The following is a 9955-nucleotide window of genomic DNA, read 5'->3' on the forward strand; positions in this document are numbered from 1 at the left end:
TCCTTCCCCTCTATCTTTAAAAATGTTTCTGATGTCACTTTCACCATGTCATTTCTTTTATTCTAACATCTCAGACCCAGACCTCCAGAGAGGAAGAAACAACTGGAAATCATCACTAGCACCTAGTGACCAATTGAACTGTACCTATGAAATGAAGCCTTCGCAAACAACCAAGTTTCAGAACCCAGAAGCTTCTGGGTTGGTAAAAAGAATCTGTAAGTCACAGAGGGCATGCACTACACAGTTGGAATGTGTCTCCTGACAGGTCAAGTCTTGGAATTCACACTGAGAAGGCAATGGGGCAGGAGGGTCACTTGGGATCTGGAGTTGGGATTAGTCTGAGCTACAAAGCAAAATTCTGTCTCTTTAAGAGGGAAAGAAGCACCTGTGTGGGGCATGCACCTTTAATCACAACACTAAGGATGGAGGCTGGCAGGTCACCAGAAGGTCCAGGTCAGGCAGGGCTACAAGGTGAGACCCTGTTTAAACAAAAACAAATAAAGAAAAAGAAAGTGGGGGGGTGCAGGGAGGGATACTGTCGAATATTATTTTAAGATGTGTTACATTTGTTTATGCTCTGGAACACTTGTTTAATGATGCAAAAATGTGTTGCATTCTTTTATGTTGCATTTGTTTAACTCTCTGAATCTGTGTTACTGTGGCCTGCATAAAACACCTGATTGGTCTAATTAAGAACTGGATCATCAATAGCGAGGTGGGAGAAAGGATAGGTGGGGCCGAGAGGTTAAACAGAAGGAGAAAAAGAGCAAGAGAAGAAGAAGCAAGAGATCAAGCAAGAAGAAAGAGGGGGAGGGGAGTACCCCAGGGGCCGGCCACCAGCCACACAGCACGCCACAGAGTAAGAGTAAGGAAAGGCGCACAGGACAAAGTTGAAAGTCCAGAGGGAAAAGGCAGACAAGCTAATTAAGTTAGGAAAAGCTGGCTAGAAAGAAACCAAGATAAGGCTGGGCATTTATGGGAAAGAATAAGACTGTGTATGTATTTATTTGGGAGCTGGGTGACAGGCCCCTCAAAAAACAGAGTCCAAAAAGTAAAAAAAAAAAAAAAACAAACAAAACCCTCAACCAACTACAAAGGGAGGGATGGGAAGAGAAAAAAAAAGATTTTTTTTCTCTTAAAGGATCATTATCAGTATCTAGTGTCTTAGTTACTTTTTTTTTTTTTGACTTCCATGACAAAATATCTGAGAAGCAACTTAAGGGAAGACAATCAATACAGTCTATCATGAAGAAGAAGGCATGACAACAGGGTGGTGGTTGGCCACAAGGCATCTGTAGTCAGGAGCTATGTAGTTAGGACGCAGGCAGGGCAGGGCTATTAAACTTCCTCCTGGCCTCCTCCTGCCTCCATGACCTCCTCCTGCCCCCATGACCCTCTCCTGCCCCCATGATCCCCTCCTCCAGTACATCTCCACCTCTTAAGGCTTCCACAACCTTCCCCAAAATTGTGGGCCAGTGGGGACATTTCACACTCAAACGCCATCTAGAAAGCCTTCCACGTGTCTTTTGGGAATCTATCCTACTTTATTTTCTTGAAGTTTATTATTATTAGTATGTGTATTGGTGTGGGGAGAAGGTTCATGTTGTGTCATTATAGAGCTGTGTGCTGTAGCATGTCTGAGGATGTCAGAGGACAATTTGGGGTATTGATTCTAGCCTTATACCTTGTTAAGTGAAGCAGAGTCTCTCTTGCTGTTTTTTATTTTTTTTTCACAGTACAATGTACTCTAGGACAGATAGCCCATGATGAGTCTCCATGTCTGCCTCCCATCCCGATACAGGAGTGCTAGGATTTCAGATACAAGCCACTGTACCCAACTTTATACATGGGCTATAACTCACGTTTTCAGGCTTGCAGTAAATGCTTTTTCTTGATGAGCTCTCTCCTTGGTTCTTTGTTTTGACTTTCAACTTTTCATTTGTTACATGCACATGTGTGTTGGTGCATGTGTGTGCATGTGCATGTACACGTGTGTTGGTGCACATACCCATGCACCTGTGGAGGGCAGAGGAGGACTTCAGTTGTCTGGCTCTGTTGCTCTCAGCATTCTTCACCTTGGGACAATTTCTTTCACTGAGCCTGAAGCACACCATTGAGACTAGCCTGGCTGGCTAGACACCTCCTGGGATCTGCCCATTTCTGCCACCACCCCCTGCAAGTCTGGGCTTACAAACATGTGTAGTTATGGCCAGTTCTTACTTGGGCACTGATGATTTGAACCAGGGTCTCATTTTTTTGTATCAAATGCCCTTACCTACTGAACCATCTCCATAGCTCAAATTCTAACCTTTAAAATCATATGTATATGATTTTTTAAAGGTTAAAATATATATGTATATGATTGCTGGGCTATAACTATCTGGCAGTATTTGGTACCCACATATCTATGATATTTTTACCTTTCCCTTGGTCATCTGACTTTCTCTGACTTCAAAAGATACCACACAACGCCCCCCAATATAGCCACTGTGTCATGATCTTGAACTATGGAATGAGACACCTAAAACAGAAGGGATTGACTAGCAACTTGAACTACAGTTTCCCCAAGTGTCCCAGGAAGAAAATATATGCCTGGTGTCTATGTCATTGCGATTTTTTATTTTATTTGTGCATGCAAAATGTAAAAGGAAATTTTAATGGGGGAGAAAAATATTGTTACTTAGAAATAACACACACACACACACACACACATATATATATATATGATTAGAGAGAGATGGGGCAAAGAATAATGAAAAAAGAGAGGCATAGATGAGCATGTTAAAAGTACATGACATATTTAAAGAATTTCTCCTTCCGAAACACATCACCATGTGCAATGAATAGATGCCATAAAAAGCAGTAGTACCTTGAAATAGATCAAGGAAGTATCAGGGAATCACTGCCCAGGAAGTTCCTGATCGAATATGCTAGAGTTAAATATTATCCCCTAGTTAATAATAATCTGAAGTTTGAATTCACAGAGTAATAACCTGAACTTGTTCACTGAGACTTCATTGAGATTTAGCCTATTGTCACATTTGTAAGCTTTGCCTCGAAGCCCACAATCTTTCAGCACCTGTGGGGATAGTGGAGAGGCAGGTGTGCAGCCTTAGGATGCCACTGTTGCAGTCATTAGCAACCCTGGCCGCTGCAGCAGCCCACACTCCTGTGAATCATCTGTCCCCATTTCTGAATCTTTGTAACGCTTTGCCCAAGTTTCCTGGTGGCTTAGGTCAGGCCTGATGCCAGGCCTCTGCTCCAGAAGGACTTTGGCCTAAATCACTTTCCCAAGTGAGGTGGTGTCTGCTTCTTCTGAGACATAAAAAGGTCTGCTTCTCCACAAATGGCCTGGGAGTGGGCAAATGTCATGCTAGTCCTGATTATAATCGTCTCTCTAACATGCTTAGCATGGTGCTACCATGTAGTGAATATGCTAAATTACATTTAGCATTGCTATTTTCATTTAGTGAGACAGGCGGGGTGTCAACCTTCAGGGACAAGAAAATCAAGGTGTGTACTTTGTCTTCTTTTCTTTTTTCTTCCTTTTTATTCTTGAGACAGGGTTTCTCTACTGTCCTGCTGGCTGTCCTGGAATTCAGTATGGAGACCAGGCTGGCCTCGAACTCTTGGAGATCTTCTTGTCTCTAACTTCTGAGTCCTAGGATTAAAAATATGAGCCACTATGTCTGCTAGTTCTGTTCTGTTCTGTTCTCCTCGCCTCTCCTCTTTTCTTTCCTTTTCTTTTGAGACAGGGTTTCTCTGTATAACAGCTCTGGCTATCCTGGAACTTGATTTGTAGACCAGGTTGGCCTTGAACTCACAGAGATCTGCCTACCTCAGTTTCCTGAGTTCTGGGATTAAAGGCATGCACCACCACCACCACCACCAGAGCTAGTTCTGTTTTCTTAAAATTATATTTTTCAAGTGTCATGGTGTGGAAGTCAGAGGACAATGTGTAGGAATGTTTCCTCCTTCTGCCATGTCAGTTCTGGAGTTTGGACTCTGGTCGTTAGATTTGGAACAGGCACATTTTCCCCACTGAGCCATTCGTGTGGCCCTTGCTCTGGCTTTTGTTTTGAGGTGGTCTCACTATGTTGCTGAGGCTAGCTTGGAATTCCTCTTGTCCTCAAGCAGATGGAATTGCAGGCGAATGCCACTGCGCCTAGACAGCAGAGCTAAAGCTCAGTACTGTGGAGTGGATGGGGCATCTCAGCGGTAGAATGTATGCTTTGTATACATGAGGCTTTGGGTTTGAGTCCCAGCCCTTCAGAAACTACACACCAAATTCAGGGTTTTGAAATGCCATTAAAGGGAGAAATTAATACACAAAATTTAGAACCCTTTTAAGCAAATGCTATGACCAGGCAGTGAAATGGCTGCTCTGAAAAATAGAGAAAAGAAAAACTATTGTGCCCAGAAATCAGGACAGAGGCAACTGAAGATTTTTGTCGGACAGATGGAAAGTCTCACAGTGTAACCCAGGGCTGGTCTGGAATTCACAATGTTGTTCCAGGATAACTTTGACCTTGTTGCAGTCCTTCTGCCTTAGTCTCCCTGGTTTAAGCTTTTGAGTTTTGGAAGACTGAGGAACACCACAAAATGCCACAGTACCTTTGCCTGGGGTTGATTCAGGATTATGAAGGGTTCCACACGCCTGTCAGCTGTGAGTTTAAGTTACTTGAAAGGTATCAAACAGCAACAACAAAACATATTCAATGGTATTTGCTGTAGCATAACTGACGTTATTTATGCCAGAGATGGCTGGGTCAGGGGTACCAGCAGTAGAGTTTTGTGGAATAAATGAGAGATTTGGCTCTGCACTGAACTCACTTGCTGGGAACTGACAGCCAACATCAGGTGAAGTCAGTGGACAGAGAATGACCAAAAAGACAGCATCAGGGAGATGTTAGCTGAGGGTAAACCAGGTGATCAGACATCGCCTGAGGGATGGCAGAGGCTGAGACACTGAGGGCAGAGCTTCTTGCTGAGGGGTGCAGCAGGATTCTTGCCAAAGCCTTATTTAATAAGGAAGTACACATTTGGGTGTAGGTAGAAGACATTTTAGAAGACATATTTGGCCCGGGGAAAAAAAAAGTTGCTGAAGGTACAAGGATACAGTAAGTGGGGTGATGTAATCGGGTTTGAGAGGAGGTAACTGTAGGAATGGAGGAGAGAATGGCCTGGGATGAGCAGAAACAACATCCGGAGTTCATATAAGAGAAGATGGAGTGAAGTACCAACTTTGGGATAATTATGCTATGGAATGACTGTATTTGGTGACTCTGAACGCAGAGGGAGAGAAGAGCCCTGGAGCTTCTGGGCTCAGCTGCTGGCAATGCCAGTCACAGCAGGGTCTGTCGGCATTCCTGGAGGAAAGATAATGAGTCTCAGCATCACACCTGCAGGTATTCTGCCTTCATTACTCTAGAGTTGGCAACACAGAAGTAGACCCTTCACACACCTATACTGTGAATTCCTGTAAAAACACAAAAGCATCAAAACTAAAAAGAAATGTTGCATATGGTGGGGAGGAGGCAGCTTGTGGAATTCCCATCTCTGATAAGCTATCTGTAGATCTCATGTTAGGAATTCTTGGGGGTGTGAGACAAGTGGGCTTAGTGGTAAAAGTGCTTGACATCAAGCCTGGGGACCTGAGTTTGAGAGAGGACCAACTTCCACAAGCTGCTGTCTCATTCCACATGCTTGCACACACACAAAATAAATAAATGTCAAAATAAGAAAGGAAATAATTCCCGGGATAGCCTCCAAACAACAGGCAGCAGTCTCTGGGTTTGATTCCCCAGTGTCTATGACCTCAGCACTGTAGGAGACAGAGGGAGATACTCAAAGCCTCCAGAATGATTGCATACATGTATGAAATCGCCAAGTAACTAAATTTTAAAAAGAAAATTCAGGTTCATCTTCAGCTACAAGCAAGTTCCACGCCTGCCTGTGATATATGAGAGGCTGCCTAAAAAGGGGGATGGGTGGGGTGGGAAGAGGCAAAACAATATAAGACATGTAATATGGAATGAGTCTAGGCCACACAGACAGAGCTACTTCCACTACACTTGATGAAAGCATATGCAGCTCCCAGAATTGACATTTGCTTATCCTTCCATTCTATTTTATTCAATAATAATACTAATGGTAGGTACTATTTATTTATTTAACATTAAGAACTTTACCAGTGAGCTATTTCTTGGACCCTGTAGGCATTACTTTGTGAGAAAGCTACTGCGCTTGACACTAGGAATTCAAAGCAAAGTCTACTGTGTCTTCAAAGAGTATTTAGGCAAACTGGAGAATACATGTAAGTAGATACAGGTGGTAATAGTGCAATATGTATTGGAAGAGATATTTGCACAGCAGATATTAAGTGAAAGATGGGAAAAGAACTGAATTATGCCTAGGATCTACCACCAGGGGGTTTAGGGAAAATTCTTGGGGAGGACAAATAGGCTTTGTTTTGAAGGAATAATTGGGTTTAGCCTGGCTGTGCTCCAGTGTAGTAAATAGCATAGAGTGTGTGTTTGCGGACACAAAAGCCCTTCAGAATGACTTGAATGTCCAGCGGGAGAAATGGAGGCTGTCGGTAGAAATGAGATTGGGCAGCTGAGTGTGGAGAGGATTGTGACTCTCGGGACAGACACCTGGTGACTCAGCTTGTGAACCCGAGCACAGTCATGTACTTGGGATCACTTGACTAGTAAAAAGGCTTTAAAAAAATAATGAAAAGACAAGAGAACTAACCCACTGCACTAGTCAAACAAGGCTGACCAGTTTCGTTGTGAAAGGTGGTTATATCCAGGATCTTACAAGGTGTTTTAGGACTGATGTAAGTCAGTTGAGGTGGGCTGGCCTAGCATGCTTCAGCCCACAGACTCACTCTCCAGGCTCGCCAGGGTCCAGGGAAAGACATGCTGAGGGGGTTGGACTTAAGACTAAGGGTATAGGAGAACCATTCACTGCTGGATTTTAAAGTCTGGACTGGTGTTATGGTTATGTAAGAACTGCAATGATGATGGTCTGGAAAAAAGATAAGGGTAGTAGGTAGGAAGAGGAATTGAGCAGAGAGATATGGAATTAGAAGCAAAGGGACTAAACAGACTAAAGTGGGGGAAGGGACAAAAGGAGAAAGACTCATGGACGTCAGTAGTCACAAGAAACTGTAAACAGAGTGCTTTTCTACTGGCTTGCAAATAGATTTTTATGTTAAGTTCAAAATCAGGTAAAGGCAGTGAACGAAATACACAGTGACCTGCAGTTTTTCCTTTAAAGAGCTTTATTATTTTTACTTTATGTGTATAGGTGCTGTATGTCTATGTACCACACGCATGCAGTGCCTGTGACGGCCAGAAGAGGGTGTCAGATTCCCCCTGGAAGTGGAGTTACAGACCATTATCACTAGTTGCCATGAGCTCCTAGCTGCGGAGCCATCTCCAGTGCCACGACCTTCATTTTAAAGAGCCAATTGTTTCTGTTCTCGGTTGTTTTGTTGTTTTGTCGAGCACAGGCATAAGAGACCCTGTGTGTCTGCAATGTGTTTGGGTGGGAGCCAGGGTTCTATGTTAGGCATTGTCTTAGTCTGCTTTCTATTACTAAGATAAAAGTTCAACCAAAAGCAGCCCAGGGAGGAAAGCTGTTATTTCATCTCTCAGATTGTAGTCCGTCATCAAGGGAAGATAGTGCAGTGACTCAAAACAAGAACCTGAAGGCAGGGACTGATGCAGAGGGAAGGAGAATGCCTACTTACTGGTTTATTTACCCTGCTTGTTCAGTTTGCTTTCTTATATACCCTGGGACCACCTGCACAGGTCCTTCCGTGTCAATCATCAATCAAGAAAATGTCCAACAGGCTTGCCTACAGGCCAAACAGATGGGCGATTTTCTTAATTGATGTTCCCTCTCAGATAATTCTAGCTTGCATGAAGTTGTCAAAAAACAAAAACAAACAAACAAACAAAAAACCATATCAACACAGGCATCTTCTTCAGTCTTTCACAATTTGATTTTTTTGTAACAGGGATGTCTCAGTGAATCTGGAGTTCACCACTTTTGCTGGAATAGCTGGCCAATGAGCCCAAGGGTTCCACTTGCCTCCAATTTCCTCTCTCATCCCTGCACTGGGCTTATAGAAAATGAGCTCTGCCCCTGGTTATAGTTAATTCTACAATCTTTTTGTTTGTTTTTTGAGACAGGTTTTTCTATGGCTTTGGAGCCCATCCTGGAACTAGCTCTGTAGACCAGGCTGGCCTCGAACTCACAGGATCTGCCTGCCTCTGCCTCCGGAGTGCTGGGATTAAAGGTGTGCACCACCACTGCCTGACTTTATTACAATCTTTTATATATTTGAGATTTACCTCTTGACAATCTGGAGCTAAACTCCTGTGATTGCTGTAAATTACTTCCTTTCTTGGTTTTTCTTCCTCTTTTTAACTTCCCTACTTTTACTTACTGTCTTATGAATTTGAAATGTTCTCATTGAAGAAGGGGTAGCTTTTTCTTTCTTTCTTTCTTTCCTCCTTTCTTTCTTTCTTTCCTCCTTCCTTTCTTTCTTTCTTTTCTTTTTTTTTTCCCCCTTCAAGTCAGGGTCTCTCTGTGTAGTCTTGATTGTCCTGGAACTCAGAGAGCTGCCTGCCTCTGCCTCCCGAGTGCTGGGATTTAAAGACATGTGCTGCCACCACCCAGCTTTTTCATCACACCAACTGTGTCCTCTCTGCATGCCTGATCCTCCCCCACCATTTTTGTGATGGTGTGCATTGAACTTGCATCCTCCTGATATCTGGAATCATAAGCAGTTTGAACACGTGAAACTTGGACAATTTGAGGAGTAAGTTTTAAACTTAAACCGTGTGGGCTATGGGGATCACAAGCTGGGCTTCAGGGCCAGTCCCTTATTTTGTTTGCTTAGTAGCTTCTTTCCCTTATAAAGGCGATGCTTGTTTTCAAATTTGCATAGGAATGTTTTTAATTTAAAAAGATGACTCATATGACCTTATAAAGACGGTAAAACTAGACAATTGGAAAGATAAAGCAGGGCAGTTTATTTAGTCCTATAAAACCAACCCACAATTTCCAGGCTAGCCCGGGCTACATGGCAAGTTTCAGGGCAGCCTGGTTACACACTGAGATTCTTAAGAGTTCAAATAAACCACAAAAGGGGCTGGGTGGAAATACATGGGTTCTAAGAAGTAAATGTGACATCGGCATGGGAGGCCAGCCAGGGAAGGGAAAACTTCCGTGGTCCAATCCTCCAAGGGCTGAACTTCCAGGAAGTTGACGCAGGCAGGTGGAGAGCTGCGTGGGGAGCGTAGGCCTGGCTTCCCGACTGTACCACCCAGAGACGGCACGCGAGTCCCTCTGCTGACTCAAATTTCCTCCCACTAACTCTTTGCGGTGTAGATCCACAGGACGCGTGCTGCGGGACTGGAAACAACCGCTACTGCGACGAAGGGAATTTCGTGTGGCCACCTGCAGCATGCTCCTAGCAGGGATGCGCCCAGGGTCTCCGCTCTAGGCTGCTTTCCATCCCTGAAGCCCCGCCCTCCCCCTGGCCGCAAGTCATTAAGCCCCGCCCCTTCCCTACTCCGCCTTCGAGAGTCCTGAAGCCACGCCCCACTCTGCGAGGCCTCCCCCTCCCAGTCCGCCCGACCCGGTGTCCAGGCACCCAGCTCTTCTTAGCTCCTCCCTCCCGCCACACGTTTTCAGGCTCCGCCCCTCCGTTCCTTCACACTTAAGACCCGGGGTCTTCCAAGTCCGGCCCCTCCTTCTCCCTTGGACTCCGCCCCTCTCAGCCCTCGCGTCTCAAGGCCCCGCCCCTTAGGCTGCCCCCGCCTCTTGCGCATGAGGACCCGCCCTTTCTCCAGCTGCCCCGCCCCTCTCCCACTAAATCCCGCCTCCGCCCCCGCCTCCCGCCCCTTTGGGCGCTCCGTAGCAGTGACGTGCGCCG

Source organism: Mesocricetus auratus, unplaced genomic scaffold, assembly GCF_017639785.1.
Source record: "Mesocricetus auratus isolate SY011 unplaced genomic scaffold, BCM_Maur_2.0 Super-Scaffold_100691, whole genome shotgun sequence".
Classification (NCBI taxonomy): Eukaryota; Metazoa; Chordata; class Mammalia; order Rodentia; family Cricetidae; genus Mesocricetus; species Mesocricetus auratus.